At 41.1% G+C, this 22134-nt stretch overlaps 1 long non-coding RNA gene across 2 annotated transcripts in view; it reads right to left on the reverse strand.

The window, feature by feature from the left end:
- The window catches only part of LOC119238904 (uncharacterized), a 69859-nt gene that overhangs the window by 19689 nt on the left and 28036 nt on the right, over positions 1–22134 (reverse strand). Inside the window, exon 3 of one of the 2 annotated variants that reach the window (XR_005123707.2) lies at positions 8194–8229. The exons of the other annotated variant lie outside the window; for it this stretch is intronic. This is a non-coding gene — a long non-coding RNA (uncharacterized LOC119238904). Of the gene's footprint in view, positions 1–8193; positions 8230–22134 lie in introns of those variants that run through there. 2 annotated transcript variants of the gene reach the window in all.

Below are 22134 nucleotides of genomic sequence, written 5' to 3' on the forward strand. Positions count from 1 at the left end.
GAGGAATGCCTCTTTCCACTCTGACATACCACACTCTAAGACCACAACTGCAGGTACAGTTCACAATCAGATAGAAAATAATCCTATCAGCTGATAACAAACACAGTGAACACTGCCAAACATCACTTTCCTCCTCATGTCACCTTTCAATTTAAAAGTCCTCCTTCGATAAGGTCTAGAATGTCCTTTCTCGCTGGTCTCCTTTCTCTACCCTCTCCCCACGGTGTCCCTGGTCCATCTTGCAGAAACAAATGAAACACTCGAAATTTTGAAGGTTAGTCCCAACCTCATCCAAATGAAACATCACAGGACAAAACCATCTCTTCACTCGCTGGTGCTGGTTATTTGTAATAGCATTCATTCAGCTAGAGAAACCTTTGCTCCTCAACCCTAGTGAAAAGGAGTATATAGTAAGGTAAAGACAAAGATGGCAACCCCTGTCCAATACTTTTGCAAGAATAAGACCTTCCAAGATAACACTAAGGTAGATTCATTGACACCTAGAGATGCCCAGACCCCTTTCCCAAGCCAGGAAGATGAGACCCCATTCCCGGGGTGGGTTACTCTCTGTAAAGGGTTAAGAGGAGTCCTCTGCAGACATGGCTTGCTAGTTAGGTGCTCCCTCCTCAATGTATTCTGAACCCTGATGTGGAGTTTATTATAATTTGATGACCTCATTTTTGTGATACATATGAGGACAGTGATACAATCAGAAGAGGCCAGGGCCTTGCTAGTTACCAAAGAGGACTCTGACAGACTGTGGATTGCAGATAATACTTTTATCTCCTCAGTTTGCAGAGTCTGACTTTGGACAAGAAAGAGCATGAGGCTAACCACCTGACAGCTAATGTGTCAGAGAACAGGATTTGGGGGAGGGTTTGCAATTCCCAACAGAAGATTTATGAGCTTTCGGCATATTATGAGGTAACTAACACAAAAAATGAACATCACATACTTCTGAAAATTTTCAAGGAAAGAGAAAAATGTTCAAATAAAACTTCAAAACCATGTATTTCAGAAGTGATTTTTTAACATGAGTCTGCAGAATACAGGTAGGCCATGACAAAGTATCTCTGGGCTATAATGAATTGAATAACATTTTCATTACTTTTAAATTCTGAAATCACATCTTTTCTAAACTTTTCAGATTAATTTGTTGTTCATTTATAAAAAGATACTGAGATTCTAAGATGTCCTGTGGACCCCACTCCTGGCCCGCAACCCCCAAACTAAATTCTGCTTACTTTTCATCCTCTGTTGCCCCTGGGATCTGGTTGTCGGCTTTTGGAAGGATTGTTCATCAGCTTAAATTTTTAAATGTCTTAAGAACTTCCAATGTTATAAGAATTGAGAGACTGAATTCACAAATGGGCAATGGTCAGACCATATGTGACAACAGAGCTCTGACGTGCAAACTCTGAAGCAACCAGACAGTGAAGCCAACTACACCCTCTCCGCAAAGCAGTCCAGAATGGTCAAAATGCGCTCAGGACTGCCCACTTCTTAATTTTTGCCCCTCTCTTCCCTCACCTACTTCTTTTCAACTCAGGGCTGTTCTAAAAAAGCCCAGTGTGCTCCCAAACCAATCACAAATGATGCCCCACTTTTAGTTAGCTCACCCCCGGCTTCCCCACACCCCAAACCTCCAAGCAGAGCACACTAGCACACTGAGCCCTCCTGCACTGCGGAGCTTTCTCATTCCCTGCCTGCCTGTGGTCTCTGCCAAACGTAGGTGATGGCAGCTGCAGTCAGTTCTGACTAAATAGCCTCTGTTCTCGTTTGAATGTTCTTTGTTTATTTTCACAGCACTCAACAGTTTCCCTAGGTATGTAAGGGTGTTTCTGGCTAGTTCTGTGCCGAGCACAGGGTGTTAGTTCAGGCAAAATGCATGCTGCAATGTTAGAGGGCCAGGGGACAAGGAAGCGCTGGCATCAGACCTTCTGATGACATTGACGAGTTTGGTGTGCACTGACCTGAACCATGGGCTTATGTGGGGCCAGGCAGAGTCTTAGCATCAAGAATTCAGACTAAGGGTTTAATTAAAAATAGATATCCTTCTGGTTCCTTGGAGGAAGAAAAGGAGACACAGCTTTGTAGTCTGGCTGTTTTTTTGCTTGTGAAAAACAAAAACCTTCTCAAGATGCCTTAATGAAAAGGATTTGATTTATGGGAATAGGCAGACCTCCTCCAATGCAGAGCTAGGAAATAAAACACTGCCAGCTGCCTGGCCTGGGAGGTCACTGGAGAGGAGGGCCCTTCTCTGCGTCTCTCCAGCTCAGTGAGCTTTCATAAATCTTGTCACTGTCTTTCTCTACACACCAGTTCTCTTTGAGGGGCCGACTGGCTTTCTCTAATTACTCATCACTTTGGACATGCCTCTGAAATAGCCACTCTAAACACTAAGTCTACTTGAGCTTCCAGAGGAAGTGACACCATAGTTTGCTACAGACCCTGCATCTGTAGTTCAGATTCTCAGAAAGAAACATGTGTTTACACAGTTTATCTGTTCCTGCCAAGCCACACAGGTCAAAGATCAATGGTCAGACAATAGGTAGTACCTCCATTTATGGGTCAGTCATCGATGGGGAGAGAACAGGGCTATGTCTCATATAAGAATGTGAGCATGTTGGATATTATGAACATCTTTTATTACAGGAAGCCATATTACTAATAATACAGACACAAATGTTCACCAAATAATTTGAAATGTCAACTGAGGAAAAACAGTGGATTATAGGATATGAGTGGATTGGAGAATAATGAAGTCTATTTCTAGAAAGAGTTTTGGAGAAGATAGGAAAAAAAAGGGTCCATGCAGATGGGTCCAGGAAGGACTCTGGGCCAAGCTGATATTAGACCTCTATTTAGGATCCCTGAGAAAAGGGGGTCAAACGTGTTAGAACTTTGAATAGGACACAGGCTGCATACCCTTCAGCAATCCTTACACAATTCAGTGTGGTTGGGTCTTAGAGAGATCACCCACCAAACTGTCACACTTCAGATGAGAGTACTGAGCACCAGAGAGGCTGGTGACAAGGTTACCCAGGTATAACCACAGAGATCAAGTCAGAACCAAAGCCAGCCTACAGGTCTACATCTCCAAACTCAGTCTTCTCTCCATTATAGACTTCAGGATCCCTTACGTAGCTCACTCTTTTAATAAGGCAAATGCCCTTTTTGTTACTGGGAATTTGTAAGATGATGATGAAGAGGCTGGACTAGCCCCTCCTTAGTGGTCTCTGAGAGAAGACAATATGCTCCTCAGAATTGTCCTCATCCTCTTTTCTAAAACTGCTCAAACCCTGATCCACATGTCCCTGAGAGCCCACAACCCCATATCATTGCTCAGAGAATAAATAAAGTGGGTTAAGCACTGCTCAGCACTGAAGGGCTCTTGTTGATCTCCAGATACTCTCTCTGGGACGGAATCGCATAAAACCACAGTGTCACCAGAAATCATGATTATGGTAAGGTGGGAAGCACAGATATTGAGGCCTCCCTCCTTCCACTTGCTGCTGGGATGCATCTACCATCAAGAGGATGTTCATGTAGAAATAAGCCACAGGGACTATGGCAGAGGATGACCACAGATGAAAGCTGAAAAGGCTTGTGGTGTGGTATCTACACAGGTCAGGGCCAGTAAGATGCCCACTGTCGAAGAAAAAGAGGTTAATGATGTTGGAGCCACAGGAGGGCAGCTGGGAGATGTGGATGGCTGGTAAGAGCAAAGAGAAGAAGTCTCCCAGCCAAGAGAACACAATAGTTCCAACTGCAGAAAGGAGGTCTCGTGTCAGTGCTGCGCCACAAGTGCAGCAGATGGCAGCGCAGCGGTGACATGACGTGCCTGCTAGCAAGATAAACTCTACCGTGCACCAAAGAAGTAAAAGCAGCATTGGCTGATACACCCAGCGAAGAAAATGGCTTTCCCCCAGATGCTAAGTTAGTCAACACTTTTGGAGAAATGACTGAGGTGAAGAATGTCCAGGATAAAGAGGTTGCCCAGGAAGAAGTGCATGGGGGTGTGGAGACAGAAGTAGGACAGCACAAGGGAGAGGATGAGCAGGTTTCCCAGGAGTGGCAGCAGGAATGTGGGTGGCAGCAATACAGGAACAGCAGCTCCATCTGCCTGGTGAGGGGAAATCCCAGCAAAATAAACTATATCACTGTGGCAGACTGATTCCCCAAGGACCTGGGAGTTGGGGAGAGAGCTGGCTCTCCATCCATCTAAAGGGACAAAAGGAGATAATACTTAGGAAAGTGTTCAGTGTGTGAAACCCCATGATAGAAATGGAATTTCTATAAAAATATGAACATAGAATGTGTTCATCCAAATTAGATATATAGTCCAAATTCTATTTGGTTTTAGATCACTTGGCTATCAAATTAGAAAAAAATAATCTAAATGTTAACATTCACTGCTAGCAAGGATGCCTTCAGTGAGAACTACACTATCACAGAGTTCATACGGCCTTTCAAAAAATTTCAGTGAATTATACTGTCATAAGATAAAAAATGAGACACAATCAACATTTTGAGTTTATTTGAGCAAAAATCAGTTTGAACTGACCAGCACCATACAGGAAATGGTTGGGAGCTCTCCACTAATAGGAATGCTCAGGGAGAGACTTTTATAGAGAAAAGACAGAAACAAAGTAAATTGTTGATTGGCTGTGGCTTAAAGTCTACTTTGCTGTGATTAGCTGTGACATTTGCCAGGCTTGGATTTTGGTTTGCCTAAAAAGGATGCCAGGGCATGAGAGTCACCTTGGTCTTAATGGCCTCTTGCTTGATTAACTCAACAATATTAAAACATTAAAATTGAGCAAATCCTTAGGCTCAGAAATTCTACTTTCATCCTGAGGAAATAGTCATGGATATGTTAAGATTAAGGGGTTAAGACACAACCTATGAAGCTATTCGCAGCCACTGCAGCATGAGTTCGATCCCCCAGCCAGGGAGCTACCCACATGGTGCAGCAGGCCTCTCCTGCCTCACCACTCTCCTGCTCCCCTCAGCAGTGTATTTCAGTTATTCCTCCTTTTCTGTACCCTACTCTGTCTCTGGTGAATCCTCTCACCCCCCACACCTCTGGCCTGTACCCCAGTTCTTGTATGCATAAATAAATAAATCTTTAGGAAAAAAGAAAAGAAGCAGAGTGCCCACATGGCACTGTCACACTTGGCTTCTACTGCCACCAACAGACTGCATCTCGGGGCTAAAAGGGTCAACACTATGGAAGGGTCCCACTTCTGGGTCCCATGCTTAGACCTCACTGGAGAGGGGAAAGGATTGATTCAAGTGAGAGCTCGCACTTTCTGAGGATCCAATCACAAGGGAGTCCTTGGGGGCACAATTTACAATACTGACCCTCAACACTGAGCCTGAACTTGAGTCCTTCCATTTTCTTCTTTAAGTTCTTGGCAAGTCTCCAAGCATTACAGCACAGAGAAGTGTCTCTAACCTCTTGATGTGTTCATACTTGACTTCCTCACCAGTTTGTGGTAGACGCCTGGTGGCAGAGGAAAGAAGTACACCTGATGGTTGTGGGCTCCGTCCCAGGACATATGACTTGATCCAGGGAGTGGCTGGCCCTGCTCCTTTGGATGGCTTTAAGCTCATCCCCTGGACAATTAATTACCTTCTCCCTTACAGGCCAGAAGGAGTTTTATGTCTTTGTAAGTACTTCCTGTTTCCCAAGCCTCTCCAGACTAGAGATCCACTGACGATTGGAAAAATGCACATTTCTTTTACAAAGGATCACACACAGGTCTCAGTGAGTGGACTAGACTACGGGGAAGAAGGCAAATGGGTGGACCCAGAGCGGCAGTCCATCAAAGTAATAAGATGTCATGCTGAAATGCTTGTCACTCAAGGGCATTTTTGTTAGAGCCATTCCCTTTCAAAACACCACCCACCCACTCCCAAGTGTGTACCTATGCTTTCAAAAGGAAGGACCAGATCCCCCTGGCCTTTCTTTGGATAACACCACCATTTTCTTCCTAGATGCTTCACTATTCTGCTGATTTCTGGAAGATATAAAACACATTTCAAGAAAAATGTGTATTGGAGTATCTTCTTATGCTTGCACCTCAAAAAAATTTTTTTAAGATTGATTTATTTATGCATACAAGAGCTGGGGTACAGGCCAGAGGTGTGGAGGGTGAGAGGATTCACCAGCGAAAGAGCTGGGAATAGAACAGGCAGATAGACTGAAGTATACTGCCGAGGGGAGCAGTGGGCGAGTCAGGAGAGGTCCGCCGCACCATGTGGGTTGCTCCCTGGCCAGCCAGGGATCAAACTCATGCTGCAGAGGCTGTGGACAGCTTCACAGGTTGCATCTTAACCCCCTGTGCCACCAGGGAGGCCTCCTCAAAAATTTTTTAAATATAATGCCTAGAAGTCACAATGTCATTTTAAAATTACCAACAATTTTCTGATTCAATTTTGGGAGGAGATTGCGTTTGTTAGTTTGTTCATTTTGGGGAAACAGGTCAAAGACTTTATAGCAGTATAGTCAAAATAGTGTCCTCAATGGCATAAGACCCTGCTGAGCTACACTGTTCCTCATGACAGTGAGATTGCTTGCATTGTGTAAAAGACCCAGCTCTGCAAAGACTGATGCAAAAGTACAGGGGTGAGCTTTCTGGAGTGATGGAAATATTCTATATTGATTATAATGGGGGTTAACAGGTACATACATTTGTCAAAATTCATCAAACCAAATGCTTAAAATGATTATACTTTATTGAATGTAATTACACCTAAATAAAGTTTATTAAGTAGAAAAGAGTTAGCATGTTTATATAAACATTGAATATCTCTAGAGTACATTGGTACCTGTGCAAGTCTCCAAAGAGTAGAATTGGGTATCTGGGGGGCAAGCTTGGGAGGAATATTTATTTTTCATGTTAATCACTTTGGCAGACAAAAAATTGGGAACCCCTTATTCAATAAAAAAAGAAGAAAAATACCAATTATTATATGAAGCTATATTCATACTAAGTAGCAATCTAGGAAATGGATTTTAAAATAGCAGATATGTTTTCCCCCATAACAATGGCAAATTTTTTAATTATACTCCCCCAACAGACTACATCTCAAGGGCTGGGTGAAATAGTACTTTAATCTTGTTGGGAAATACAAATGATATAACAGCTTATGAATATGATGTAGTGGCATCTAATCAAATCCAAAATATAATTAGATAATCTTTGAATCAACAACTTAGTTTCTAGGAATTTATATTAGGGACTACTCTGTATATATTTATAAAATGTTCATGTAAAAGGGCAGATTGTTATAGTAAAAGACTAAAAGATTAGGGGCCTCCCTGGTGGCACAAGGGTTAAGATGCAACCTATGAAGCTGTCCAGAGCCACTGCAGCACAAATTCGATTCCCAGTCAGCCAGGGAGCAACCCACATGGTGCAGCAGACCTCTCCTGACTCGCCCTGCTGCCCCCATCAGCAGTGTGCTTTTGTCAATCTGCCTGCTCTGTTCCCCACTCTGTCTCTGGTGAATCCTCTCACCCCCTCCCACACCTCTGGCCCATACCGCAGCTCTTGTATGTATAAATAAATAAATCTTTTAAAAAAAAAAGACTAAGGGCATCCCCGGTGGCACAGTGGTTGAGCGCTGGGCTGCAAAGCTCCTCACAGCCGCTGCAGCACCGGTTCAATCCCCAGCCACAGGTGAGAGTCCCACATGGCATGCAGACCTCTCCTGCTGCGCTCGCTGCTCCCCTCAGCAGTGTACTTAGTCTGCCTGTTTCTGCTCCCCGCTCTGTCTCTGGTGAATCCTCTCACCCTCCCGTGCTTCTGACTGTACCCAGTGCTTATATAAATAAATAAATAAATCTTAAAAAAAAAAAAAGACTAAAAGATTAGGAAAATAATATCTTCAATAAAGAACTGGTTAATTATATTATGATATATACATATAGATACTGATCAATGGACTAATATATAGCTTTTAAGAGAATGATGTAGATTTTGTGTACTGATATGAAAGGGCCAGTAATATATATGCTAAGTGAAAAAAGAAAGGGGCAGAACACCAGGCATAATATGGTACCAATAGTATAAAGTGCTTGCTTGCTATCACATTTCTGAAAGTAATCAAATAAATTATTAACAGCTATTTCCTGGGCAACTAGTGTCAAGTATAATAAGCAATTTTCACTGCTTACCTTTTTATACTGCTTGGATGTTTTGCATACAGACATATCACCTTTAAAAAAATGAAAAGAATAAACCATGTATACATTTGATTCCATAGTCTCACTTCTAGTAACCTTTCTCACAGAAATATTTCCATATGTACTCAAAGATAGATGTATCCCTATGTGTGCTGCCACATAATAGTGGTTTTTTAAATGGAAATCTGAAGAATGTGGAGAAATTGTTGCCACCACTATGGAAAGTAGGATGGAAGATCCTCAGCAAACTAAAAATAGAAATACAATATGGTCCAACAATTTCACTTCTGGGTATATATGCAAAGGAAATCACTATCTCAAAAAGATATCTGCATCCCCTGTATTCATTGAGACATTAATTACTATAGCCAAGGTGTGGAAAGAAACAATCTAGGGCCTCCCTGGTGGTGCAAGGGGTTAAGCACAGGACTTTGAAGCTATCCGCAGCCTCTGCAGCGTGAGTTCGATCCCCAGCCAGGGAGCTACCCACATGGCGAGTACTGCTCTCCTATCTCGCCTACTGCTCCCCTCAGCAGTGTATTTCAGTGAGTCTGCCTGTTCTGTTCCCCACTCTGTCTCTGATGAATCCTCTCTCCCACCACACCTCTGGGCCAGTACCCCAGTTCTTGTATGCATAAATAAATAAATATTAAAAAAGAAACAACCTAAATGTAGGATGGATAGATAGATAGATACAGATAGAGATAATGAAATATTATTCAGTCATAAAATAGAAGGGAATTCTTACATTTTCCACCTGGATGGACCGTGAGGACATTAAGCTAGGTAAAACAAGTCAGTCAAAGAAGGACAAATACTACATGAGTTCACTTATATGTGGAATCTAAAAATAAGCAAACCAAAAATCAACTCCTAGATACAAAGAAACAGTTTGATGGTTACCAGATATGGGAAATAAACAGGTGGGCAAGACGGGTGAAGATGGTCAAGATAAATAAGTTCTGGGATATAATGTACAGCATGGTGACAAAAGTTAGCAATACTGTATCATATATTTAAATGTAGCTAAGAGACTAGATATTGAAGTACTCATTGTAAGAAAAAGAAATTAGTAATTATATGAGGTGAGCTTTTTGTGGTAATCATTTCACAATATATACATATATCTAGTCATCACGTTATACACCTAAAACTAATATGTGTCAATACTATCTCAATAAAACTGGAAAAAAGACACATACTTCTTTTTAAAATGGAAATAACCTACATATCCACTGAACAGAATTGTATAAACTATGTTACATCATGCTGTAAAATACTATGCAGTCATTAAAAAGAAAGAGAACTAGATTATGTCAGAAGGAGAAAGACAAATACCAGATGATTTCATTCATATGTGGAATAAAAAAGAAACTCAAAGGAATATACAAACACTTAAAATCTGACTACAGGATTGAGGTTACCCAAAGTAGAGGGTAGGAGGGAGAGAATAAGGAGATGGTGCTGAATAGAACATGGAAGAGGATTACTGGTGCTTTGGTGGTGGGCATGGTGTGATAACATACTTTCGTAGAGTGTGAATTATACACCTAAAACAATGTGGTAAATCAACATTTTTTTAAAAAAAGAATGAATTAGATGAATATATATTCACATAGGAAGTTTTTTGTGCCTGAGAATGGAAGCAGTAGTCAAGCTAAACTTTGGCTTTTTCAATAAGATGAAGTTTTGCTCATCCAGAATAGATTCATGTCCACTTCATTTCATGTAATAGTTGTTCAATTTAAAATAGACATTTACAAAGTTTAAAAAGATATATATATAGACATATATCTAGATGTATACACACATGCATAAATATATACATGCATGTATATGTGTGTACATGTGAGATATTTATATATATATCTCACTGGTTGAAAATATCAGTTGCCAAATAATGTATCTTATGTTCTCATTTATGTTTAAAGAAAGTGCATTTTGAAATTAAAAACATACAAGTCTCCTATGTTAAGAGAACTATGTCAAGAGAGAAAAAGATGGGCCTACCCTGGTGGCGCAGCGGTTGAGTGCTGGGCTGCGAAGCTGCCAGCAGCCTCTGCAGTGCCAATTCGATCCCCAGCTGCCGACGAGGGTCCCACATGGCGCTCAGATCTCTCCTGCCGCCCACTGCTCCCCTCAGCAATGTATTTCGTCAGTCTGCCTGCTCTGTTCCCCGCTCTGGCTCTGGTGAATTCTCTCACCCTCCCGTGCTTCTGACTGTACCCAGTGCTTGTATGAATAAATAAATAAATCTTTAAAAAAGAGAGAGAGAGACAGAGAGAGAGAGATCAGGTAAACATGGTATGACATAGAGAATCTAGGTAAAGGATTTATGGGAATTCTTTGCACTATCCTTAGAACTTGTCTGCAAATCTGAAGTCAAGTCAAAATAACAGAATAAAAAATAACAAGGTTGTCTCATTTCCACCAGTCTTGATTAAAAACTAAATCACCACAACACAGCCACGAAGTCTTTGTACAAATGAAAATTTATATCTTCCAAGTGGACAGCCAGCTATGACACCAGCACTTATGAAAAGGTTCTTCATTTTCTATTTGATTGAAATACAAATTTTCATTTATATTAAGTTCTCATACATAATGGGATCTATTTTGATCCTCCATTCTATTGAATCAATCTACTTGCTATTTTTATGTCAATATCATCCCAATTTGCTATGTACTTTGAAGTACCTTCTGACATGTGGGAAAGCAATTACTTCATTGCTATTTTTAATGTCTCTACATACAAAAAAATCCCATGATTATTCTGAGGCGCATGCTCCTTTATTTAAATATTAAGTTAGTTTCATTCACACACATGCACACACAGACAGAATTTCTAATTATAATTACACTGAACTTACTTTTGAAAGAATTGACTTTTTAAATATTAAACTTCCCAAGATCATGACATGTTTTTCTGTTTATTCAGGTTTTGTATAAAATATCTTCATAAAGATGTTCTTTTCTCGTTAAGCTTACACATAAGCATTGTATAGTTCTCGCTAGAGTTTTTATAGTGAATACAATATTTTCCCATTTACTTATTTTTTATTCATTCTAGCAATGTTTTACTAAAAATCTCTTGGGTTTTATAAAATCATACTACCAGCTTGAGGAAATGTGTTTATCTTTTCTCTTCCAATGTCTTAACCAGCTATTTCATTTTGTGTTATTGTATTAGCTAGAAAGCCTGCAAGACAATATCAAATAACAATGTTGATAGCAGGTATCCTTATCTGGTTCCTAATTTTAATTGAAACCATGTTTCAGTTAGCTTTATGGTGTGTTTAGTAATTGGTTTTTGTTATATTTAAGAAGTCTGCTTCTATCCTGGTTTTCAGAGAGTTTTAAAATTAAGAATGGCTGCTAAATTCTATCAAATGACTTTTCAAAATTTATTGACATGATCACGTATTTTCTATTTAATTTGTTGTCGTCATAGATTATGTTGCTGGATTTCTTGATATTAGACATAGCTGTGTTTCTAGAATATACTTTTCTAGATCTTGATTTATTATCCTGTTGATAAATACTCGATATTACTTAATAGTACTAAGTTAAGAATTTTTCCTCCTATATTCTAAAGCAACTTGATCTATATCCCTTCCTTTTAATGTTTAATTATCAAGTTAAAGCTAAATAAATCATGGAGATTTTCATCTTCTTCTATGATCTGTAATAGTTTAAATAACATTGAAATTATCTGGTCTTGAAATATTAGACCAAATATAGCTGTGAATCTATTTGGTTCTGCCCCTTTTTCACTATTAAATCTTTTTTTTTTTTTAAGATTTATTTATTTACACATACAAGAGCTGGGGCACAGGCCAGAGATGTGAGGGGTGAGAGGATTCACCAGAGGCAGAGTGGGGAACAGAACAGGCAGACTGAAATACACTGCTGAGGGGAGCAGGGGGCGAGACAGGAGAGGTCTGCTGCGCCATGTGTGTAGCTCCCTGGCTGACCTGGGATCAAACTCGTGCTGCAGAGGCTGTGGATTGCTTCATAGTGTGGTGCTTAACTCCTTGCGCCACCAGGGAGGTCCCCTCACTATTAAATCTTTAATTGCCTTTCCAGTTTTCAATTTTTAATTGTTCTATATTCAGGTTGCATGATCTTGATGTCCAACTCTCATCATTTATATTTTTCAAGAAAAATATCTTTTGGGGAGAAAAAGGTATATTTTATTTCTGATTCCTCGTCTTATAAAAAGAGTCTTTATAAATTAAAACAAAACATTTTCCACAAGGTCAACATTGTAGCAGAATTGGGCAATGAGTGCAGCCTGCTCCTTGACGTCCACCAATGGATGCCTGGAGAGGGCTTCACGGTAGAATATTGAGACCAGAAAGAAGAGCAGCGTTTTCTAAGTCTCTAGTAAATATTTTCATTTAGGACTAGCACTGGGACCTTATCCTATTTCTGCAGTTGGGTGGCTTTTTCTTTTTAAATTTACTGCCATACTCAGGAAGTATGGAGGAAGGGAAAAAGCCCCAGTTTTGTTAGTCCAAGTATATAGCTTGACATTTCTAAAATCTAATTTCAGACTTTAAAGTCCTTTGACTCTAACAAAATCCTGCAGCCTATTTGTTTAGGTATCATGAACAATCTAAAATAAGCTGAGTTGGGCCTCCCTGGTGGCGCAGCGGTTGAGCGCTGGGTTGCGAAGCTGCCCGCGGCCTCTGTGGCGCCGATTCGATCCCCGGCTGCTCCCCGGCCACCGGAGGAGGGTCCCACATGGCGCGCAGACCTCTCCTGCCGCCCGCTGCTCCCCTCAGCAGTGTACCTTGGTCCTTCTGTCTGTTCTGCTCCCTGCTCTGGCTCTGGTGAATTCTCTCACCCTCCCGCGCTTCTGACTATACCCAGTGCAAGACAGAAAGAGAGAAAGAAAGAGAGAGAGAGAGAGAGAGAGAGGGAGAGAAAGAAAGAAAACATGCCTCTATTATTTATTTATTTATTTATTTTTAAAGATTTATTTTGTTTATGCAAGAGCCGGGGTACAGGCCAGAGGCGCGGGAGGGTGAGAGGACTCACCAGAGAGAGAGTGGGGAACAGAACAGGCAGATTGAGGAAATACACTGCTGAGGGGAGAACAGTGGGTGAGACAGGAGAGGTCTGCTGCACCATGTGGGTGACTCCCTGGCCGGGGACAGAACTCACACTGCAGTGGCTGCGGATCGCTTCATAGGTTGTGTCTTAACCCCTTGCACCCCCAGGAAGGTCCCAAGGGAAGCCCTTTTATGAAAATAAACCTACACAATTTGGGAGAAAAACCCACAGCTGTTACCTTTACTAAACAGAGCTTTTACTCATATATATATAAAGATAATCAAGTATCACCAGATATTTGAATTTAAAAATGACTAGCATGAAGAAAAAGCTACAAAGATGAGCAAATAGGCAACTAACACTGGAGAAACCTTAGCTGAATAGGAAACATTTTCTTGATCTATGCAATAAAATGGTTTCAGTGGGCATGGTACCTATAAAAGCATACATCTGTGAAGGAAAAGGAGCAATAGGAGAATAAAAAAACATTCTTGGATCTAAAAAAATGCAATCGTTAAAAATATTGCATTGGACCATGTGAATAATAAAATGAACATGAAAAATTAATTAGAAATCAGAATTACATTTAATCTTCCATAATGAAGATTAGAAAGGAAAGAATGAAAAAAAATTAAATGATTTTTAGACAGATGGAGGGTGGATTCTGAAGTTTGACTTCTGAATCAAAGAAGCTCCAAAATGAGACAGTGGCAGAAAATAAATATTGAAAGTAGAAACTGAAGAAAATTTCCCTTAGCTTCATGAGTCTTCATTTTGAAACAGCCTATGTAGAACAAACAAAATTGATTTTAAAAATACCTTATACTCAGTCCTCCTCAACTCACTCCTAGACTTCATCTCACAAAATTTCAGAACTTCGGGCCTCCCCGGTGGCACAGCGGGTGAGCGCTGGGCTGCAAAGCTGCCCGCAGCCTCTGCAGCGCCGGTTCCATCCCCGGCCCCAGGTTGAGGGTCCCACATGGCGCACAGACCTCTCCTGCCGCCCGCTGCTCCCCTCAGCAGTGTACTTCGTCACTCTGCCTGTTCTGCTCTCCACTCTGACTCTGGTGAATTCTCTCACCCTCCCGCGCTTCTGACTGTACCCAGTGCTTGTATAAATAAATAAATAAATCTTTAAAAAAAAAAAAAAAGACATTGGCTGAAACATTAAAAAAAAAAAAAATTTCAGAACTTCAAGAGAAGAGAAAAATCCTGAAAATTCCCAGAAAGGAACTGGGAAAATAGGTTACCAAAAGAATCAAGGGTAAGAATGGCACCAGACATTTTATCAACAATGCTTGCTGCTCAAAGAGAATGAAACTGTTTTCAAACTTTCGAAGGTAGGAAAGGTTTGTGTATTTTTATTTATTTTTAAATAATGGCTTTACTTGGTAAAAATAAAATTACATAAAAGCATTCAGAGTCTCACTCTTACCCTCTCCCATTAAACATTATTCCTCACTCACCTGCCTTCATATACTTAGAGTACTTAGAGTATACTCTTTAAAAAAAAAAAGATTTATTTATTTACGCATACAAGAACTGGGTTACAGGCCAGAGGTGCGGGGGGTAAAAGGATTCACTAGAAACAGAGTGGAGGACAGAACAGGCAGACTGACTGAAATACCCTGCTGAGGGGAGCAGGGGGCGAGGCAGGAGAGGTCTGCTGCACCATATGGGTAGCTCCCTGGCTGGATGGGGGATCAAACTCGTGCTGCAGAGGCTGCGGATAGCCTCATAGGTTGCATCTTAACCTCTTGTGCCACCAGGGACGTCCATACAGAGTACTCTTATTAGCGTACCTATGATGTTTTTGTGAAATAAAATGCTAGTGAAGTGATTGCTGCAAAATGAAGAGAGAACCAAGAAACAGAATACATCGGATACTGAAACAGAGCAGCAGCTGAGTATGATCTCCAAGAAGTGAAAGAAGTTGAGGGCGATCTGGGGCAGATTTGCTATGAAGCTAATGAAGTTAAGCTTTAGCATCCTCAACCGGGACATTGCCCAAGGCAAAGGAAGGGACCTACCAATGTTGTACTAACGTTTTGTATTTTTTTCTCTTAAAGATAGTCCCCCCAATTGTAAAAGAGTCAAGACCTACCAAACCTTAGTATTTGGAAGATTTTCCTTTAAACAACAAAGCTGTAATGACATGAATTACATTTCTTTCCTTTGCTTTCTAAACTATAATATTATTCAGTAATATAACAAATAATATAACTAATTATAGTGTCGGTTTGGAGTGGTCACGGAAAGAGGAAGGTACTGTAGAAGAATAAATTCTTTGGGCCTCCCTGGTGGCACAGCAGGTTGAGCACAGCTCTGTGAAGCTGTCCACAGTCTCTGCAGAATGGGTTCTATTACTGGCTAGCCAGGGAGATTCCCACATGGCGCGGCAGACCTCTCCTGTCGCACCCGCTGCTCCCCTCAGCAGTGCTTTCCATCTGTCTGCCTGTTCTGCTTCCCGCTCTGTCTCTGGTGAATCCTCTCACCCTCCTGCACCTCTGGCCTGTACCCCAGCTATTGTATAAATAAAAAATAAATCTTTAAAAAAAAAAGAATAAATTCTTCATTCAGAATTACAGCGGTGGTCACAGTCAAGAAGATAAGCCAAAGATAATGCAGAAATATTACTAAATACAGAAACATTAAAGTATAATTAACCAAAATATATGAATTAAAGACAAAATAATAACTATGAGAAAAATCCCATAGTTAACAGATGTTGTGGTGATTTGAACTAAGGGAAAGGAAATTTTTTTTACTTTCAGTCTACAATCTATAAAGTCTGAATTCTTTATTTGTGCACTATTTCTATAATTGGAAAACAATTTTTTAATGTGTACAAAGATATTATTTATAATTGTGGGAACTGGAACAATTTGAATACCCATAGAGAGGCAAAGAAGAGACTGATTAAAATGATTTAAATTGATTTTATGTATTTAATAACATGGAAAGATATGCATACTATATTGAGTTTTGTTATTTAAAAAAAATTCAGATGCTAAATACTATGTATATCAGGAAGCATTTTTTCAGAAACCAGAGCCACTGTATAGTATGTAAATGTGTATAAGCACAGGAGACTTATCCTGAAATGAGCAATTATTGCATCCAGGTGATAAGAATTCAGATGATTTTGGCACAGTGGGTTGAGCACCATGCCGTGAAGCTGTCCGCAGCCTCTGTAGTGCGGGTTCAATTTCCTGCCAGACAGGGAGCTGACCCACATGGCTTGGAAGACCTCTCCTGCCTCACCCGCTGCTCCCTCAGCAGTGTATTTCACTCAGTCTGCCTGATCTGCTCCCCACTCTGTCTCAAATGAATTCTCTCATCCTCCCATGCCTCTGGCCTGTATCCCAGTTCTTGTATAAATAAATATAAGTAAATAAATAAATAAATAATTCAGATTATTTTGATTTTTCTTTTGGCTTCGATTTTCTAAAAGTTCCTATAAGGAACCTAAGTTATTCACAGTAAATAGAACACAAAAATATTATTTAAATAAAAGTTTCCTTAATTCATTCCACATTTCTCTTGATGAAACAAGATCACAAGATTCTATTTGTAATTGTTGGCACAACTGAATATACTGGAGTGAACATCTGTTTGACATCACCCTCAAATCAAAATGTTCAGGTACATAGATATCCTCCAACCCATAGTGATAAGAAGCACGCAATTTCATGGCTAAAGGAGTTAGAGAGCATCATTTGCCCAGTTCCTAGTGCAGCTGTAACCTTGATTTCTGAGTCAAGGAGAGGATTCTCCATGATAACAACTGACAACAATGCATGAGCTGAGTTTGTCAAAGATTGGCTCATTGTGTGGGTTGCTTATTTCAAATTGTTTTGGGAAGGAAAAACTATTGCTGCTAAATTTCATAATATCTGAAAATCTGGGGCTTTTTACGTCATAAAGAACAGTCCTATGAAAGCTTGATAAGAAAGTTTAAGTTGTCTCTATCATTACAGATGGGAAAACAAAAGTAAAAAGCAATAGATACTAATATCTATTGCAAGTTCCAATCCAAAGCATTTTTATTATCTCCAAGCATGCAAGAAGACCACAAAGATTTTACCCTGGTTTGGGACATTTTACTTCCACACAAAAGGCTGGTCCGCACTTCAAAATTTTCAAAGTGACCAGAAGACACTTCAAAAGTAACCACAATACACTTCCAAAAATTGCACTTGTATTTTTTGACCTTTACCTGTCTAGTGCTATACAGATATGTCTGGGAACCAGAAGTAATTGAAAAACTCAAAATAGTTTCTACCCAAAGCTGAAAACTCTCCAAAAGGCGATGCTGGAGTAATAATAATAGTAATATCTGAGATTTTCCAACATGCCTGGCACTAGATTATTTACTGATTAAGTGCTTAAGTGCTGGTTAAGTACTTAATCAGCACTTAAACACTTAATTGAACGAGTATGTAAGTCAGTACCTAAGTGCTGATTAAGTACCACGGTAAGCTTTTTTCTCATACAAACCTTTATGAAATCAACAACAATATTTTCTAATGTCAGATACCTAAACATAGATTTCACTTGCTAGTTTGGGGCAATTTGTCATTAAGCATTAGATAACTAATGATATATTTGGTTGGCCCATTTTCCCCTGGTGATATCGCCTACTGTGTTGGACAACAATATGGAAGAAAGCAGAATCCCAGACTGTGTGCATCTCAGTCAATCAGGGTGGGAGGCCGGGAACTCTAGGGTGAAAAGTCTGAAAATCTGAAAATCTCAAGAAATTCCTCCTCACTCTGTAAAATGTGTTCAAATCACAGTGGCCTCCTGACCCCAGCAAGGAGCACATTTAAGGGGAGCCCTTCCCTGCCAATTTGGAGTGGAATGGATGGAAGAGCCACCTCCCAGAGTGAATTAGTCTCCATCCTTCCATTTTTCTCAGCTCTTCCTAATCACTGGGCTAATGCACTGCCCTAACTTTACTCTAAGATCATGTGGGACAAAAAGTTCTTTGTCCAGGTTCACAAAGGTATTTGTCCGGGATGATCATGAAGCTGAAACAAAGAGCACTACTGCTGTATTTGTTTCCCATGCCCGACTGCCTTCCACTCCAGGCCCCAGCGCCTCTGCCCCTCAGCCCCCACACACACTCACACACACACACACACACACACACACACACACACACCACTCAGGGAGATAAATGGAGCTCGTAGCACAATTGACCTGGCTTGGCTGAAATGAGAAAGAATATAAAATCTTTTTTTTTAACATTTATTTATCTATGTATACAAGAGCTGGGGTGTAAGCCAAAGGTGCAGGTTGGAGGAGTGAAAGGATTCACCAGAGACAGAGTGGGGAGCAGAACTGGTGGATCGACTGAAATACACTGCTGAGGGGAGCAGCGGGCAAGACAGGAGAGGTCTGCTGCACCATGTGGGTCAGCTCCCTGGCTGGGGATCAAACTCATGCTGCAGTGGCTGCGGATAGCTTAATAGTGCTAACACAACCCCTTGTGCCCCAAGAGTATAAAATCTTTAAGAATCTCCCTTATGACATGAATAAGCTCTGGTGATCCAGTGTACAGCATGGTGTCCATCTCAAATAATACCATATTGATTTGAAATATGACAACAGAGTAAAGCAAGCTCACCACACACACCAAAAAACGGTGACTATATGAGGTGACGAGTTAACTTCATTGTAGTAATTGTTTCAATGTAAAAGTACATCAAATCATACACGATTTTACGTGTCAATTATATCTCAATAATTAAATCCTAGATTTAATCCTAACTTTCGCATTTCCATCTCCATCACTCCTTCCCCCCAGGATCCCATCTCCTACCATCGCCCAGCCTGGGGGAGGTACGGGTCAGGAGAAGATTAGCCACATTTCTATCCTTGGGATGGGCCCTCATCTCCCTGTGACAGCAGGGCTGCCTTATATTATACTAGAGCCCCCAATTTCAGAGACATAATTAGATTTATCGCTTTAACTAAAATAACTGTTATTCTTCATCTTAACAAGCAACAGAAACTTTTTTTTTTTTTTCAAAGTTGTAGTAACAGCCAAGAGAGTTGGGAAGAGGCTGAGTGAGGCTCATTATTCTAATTCTCTGGGGATCCCACGCTCCATCAAACTTGGGAGAAGAGTAGATCCCTTAAGAAAACAAAGGTGCAACCCAAATCTTCCAGCCCTCATGTCACCTTCATGAAGAGATGTGTTTATTCCAGGAGCAGCTCACCTACCATCTTCTGGAGCCCCACTGCTCACAGAAGAAATATCATCTCACAGAGACTGAGCCAATGTGAGGATGAGTTAAATTCTTTATCAATCAAAACCACCCCCCTTAGTCCAAGAGAAGAAGGACTGCATCAAATGATAACTCTGTTCTTTAAGGCTTTTCCCTAGGATGCACTTGTTGAAAAAGGAAGAATTCTAAACCTTCTGGACTCATCAGATCCTGTGAGTTGAATGATAACTAAAGTTCAAGGAAACCATTTTTCTACCCAGGGAAGGCAGCCAGCCATTCAGACAGCATAGTTGTTTGAAAAGTATGGTTGTTGTTAGGGAATGACATCGAATTAATGAGATAGCAATCTCACACCATAGTATAAGACCTGCATTTAGAACCCGTGGACCATATTGCAACCTTAAGAAATACCCATAAGGGGCCTCCCTGGTGGCGCAACAGTTGAGCACTAAGCTGCGAAGCTGCCCACAGCCTCTGCAGCACTGGTTCGATTCGCTGGTTCGATTCCCGGCCGCTTGCGAGGGTCCCACATGGCGAGACAGACCTCTCCTGCCATGCACGCTGCTCCCCTCAGCAGTGTGCTTCGGTCCTTCTGCCTGCTCTGCTCCCCACTCTGGCTCTGGTGAATTCTCTCACCCTCCCGCGCTTCTGACAGTACCCAGTGCTTATATAAATAAATAAATAAATCTTTAAAAGAAAAAAAAGAAAGAAATACCCACAAGAACCAGGTATTCTCTGCAACGCTGTGAGTATATTAAGAATGACCTGATTGGGGCTTTCCACAGGGTTGCTAGACACCTGACCCTGGACCTGTGGGGAAAGCCCCACCTTGAACTATAGAGGATGGTTTCCTCAATCCCTCCTCTTCCTGGCACTTGTTTTTTTATATTCCTTTATAAGAAAGATGTGGCACAGGCACTGTGCCCCTTCTAGGTCAGTGCTGGGCAAGACATTATTTATTCAATCACAGCCATGGAGGAAATTTGCCTGTCCCACCTTGTGCCATGTGTCACTGTTCTTTTGGAAAACCCAAAGCTCTAGACAACATTCAGAGTGGATAAGGTCTAGGCTTCTTTTCTTAGAAGCAGATCACCTCCTTCTAAGTGTACCAGAACTATCCAGAAAAACATGCAGTTCAAGCCATGGCAGGACAACCCTCCAGGGCATCCAAGGAGCCTTCTCACTGGCCACTATATGACTGACCCTTCAAACAATGAATGGTCTGAGTAGATGCTGCAGCCATGTTCAGGCTCTCAGGCTGCCAGGCAAGAGTCCCCTTTCACTAGCCAAGTATGCAGGATAAAGGGGCAAATGTCAAAAGGGCCTCCCTGGTGGCGCAAGGGGTTAAGCACTGCACTGTGAAGCAAAGGGGCAAATGTCTGGGGTTCATGAAGTGTCCTCTCCCCTTTGGATCTGGAAAGCCCCCTGTTATTGATCTCTGGTTTGAAATAAGAAAAAAACAGAAGTTTATCTGTGGTCCTGTCTACGTGTACGTCTTTGAGCAGATCATAGCATCTTTAAGCTCGTGGGTCAGTGGAACCCCTTCCTCCCAGTCACATCCAACTCTCCCTCTTGTTTCCATTCTAGTCTTTCACCCAAAGTGTCCCACACCTAAATATTATACATTCTATGAGCTCCTTATGATGTTTCTGAGCATGGTGTTCATCTTGGATCCTGCTCCTATTCTGGAAATTGATGGAAGTTTCCTGGCTATGTGGGCTCACCTCTGAACCATGATTAGACTGCAGAGATCTCTTCCAAATCTGGTAAATCTAGACAATGTTGTTCTAGAAACAACCCCTGGGGAATAACCCTAGTTATGACCTCAGAAGCTTGTCAGTTATTTTGTGCTCACTAACAACTGTCAACGATGCTGAATAATGTATCCTGTGCTAAAGAGAAGGCAGAGCCATTAACAAAAGGAAATGCCTGTAAAGGTACTAATACCCTCTAGCTCCCCTTCATCCCAGGTCCTAAACTGGGTGCCATTCTTATTCTCCAGGGACAAGCAAGTAAGTCTTACTACACAGCTCTGTGTGGTAATTAACATAGTTGATAACATTTAGGGAAGAAAATTTTCAGGGATGCTGACTTTTAAAGAGAGTTCTTTTGAAGGGCTTTCAGGATTTTTTTGCTGCTAAAAACTCTCTAGAGGAACCAACAAGACCTCTGTCGCTAGAACTCCAATCACAACAATGGTCTATAAATATCTACTAAGCTATAAACATTCTTTTCTTTGAGAATAAATTTGATAATTTTTTTTTAAAGAGGTATCCTAGCATCTCTTTTCTTTCTTTCTTTTTTTTTAAGATTTATTTATTTATTTATTTATTTATTTATACAAGCACTGGGCACAGTCAGAAGCGCGGGAGGGTGAGAGAATTCACCAGAGCAAAGGTGGGGAGCAGAGCAGGCAGACTGACGAAGTACACTGCTGAGGGGAGCAGCGGGCGGCAGGAGAGGTTTGCGCACCATGTGGGACCCTCGCCTGGCGGCCAGGGATCAAACCGGCGCTGCAGAGGCTGCAGCAGCTTTGCAGCCCAGCACTCAACCGCTGTGCCACCAGGGTAGGCCCTTGATAATTATTTTTTAAAAGATTTATGTATTGGGCCTCCCCAGTGGCGCAGCGGTTGCATGCTGGGC

This window comes from Talpa occidentalis, unplaced genomic scaffold (genome assembly GCF_014898055.3).
Source record: "Talpa occidentalis isolate TD23 unplaced genomic scaffold, MPIMG_talOcc4v2.1 talOcc4.11, whole genome shotgun sequence".
NCBI classification, from domain to species: domain Eukaryota; kingdom Metazoa; phylum Chordata; class Mammalia; order Eulipotyphla; family Talpidae; genus Talpa; species Talpa occidentalis.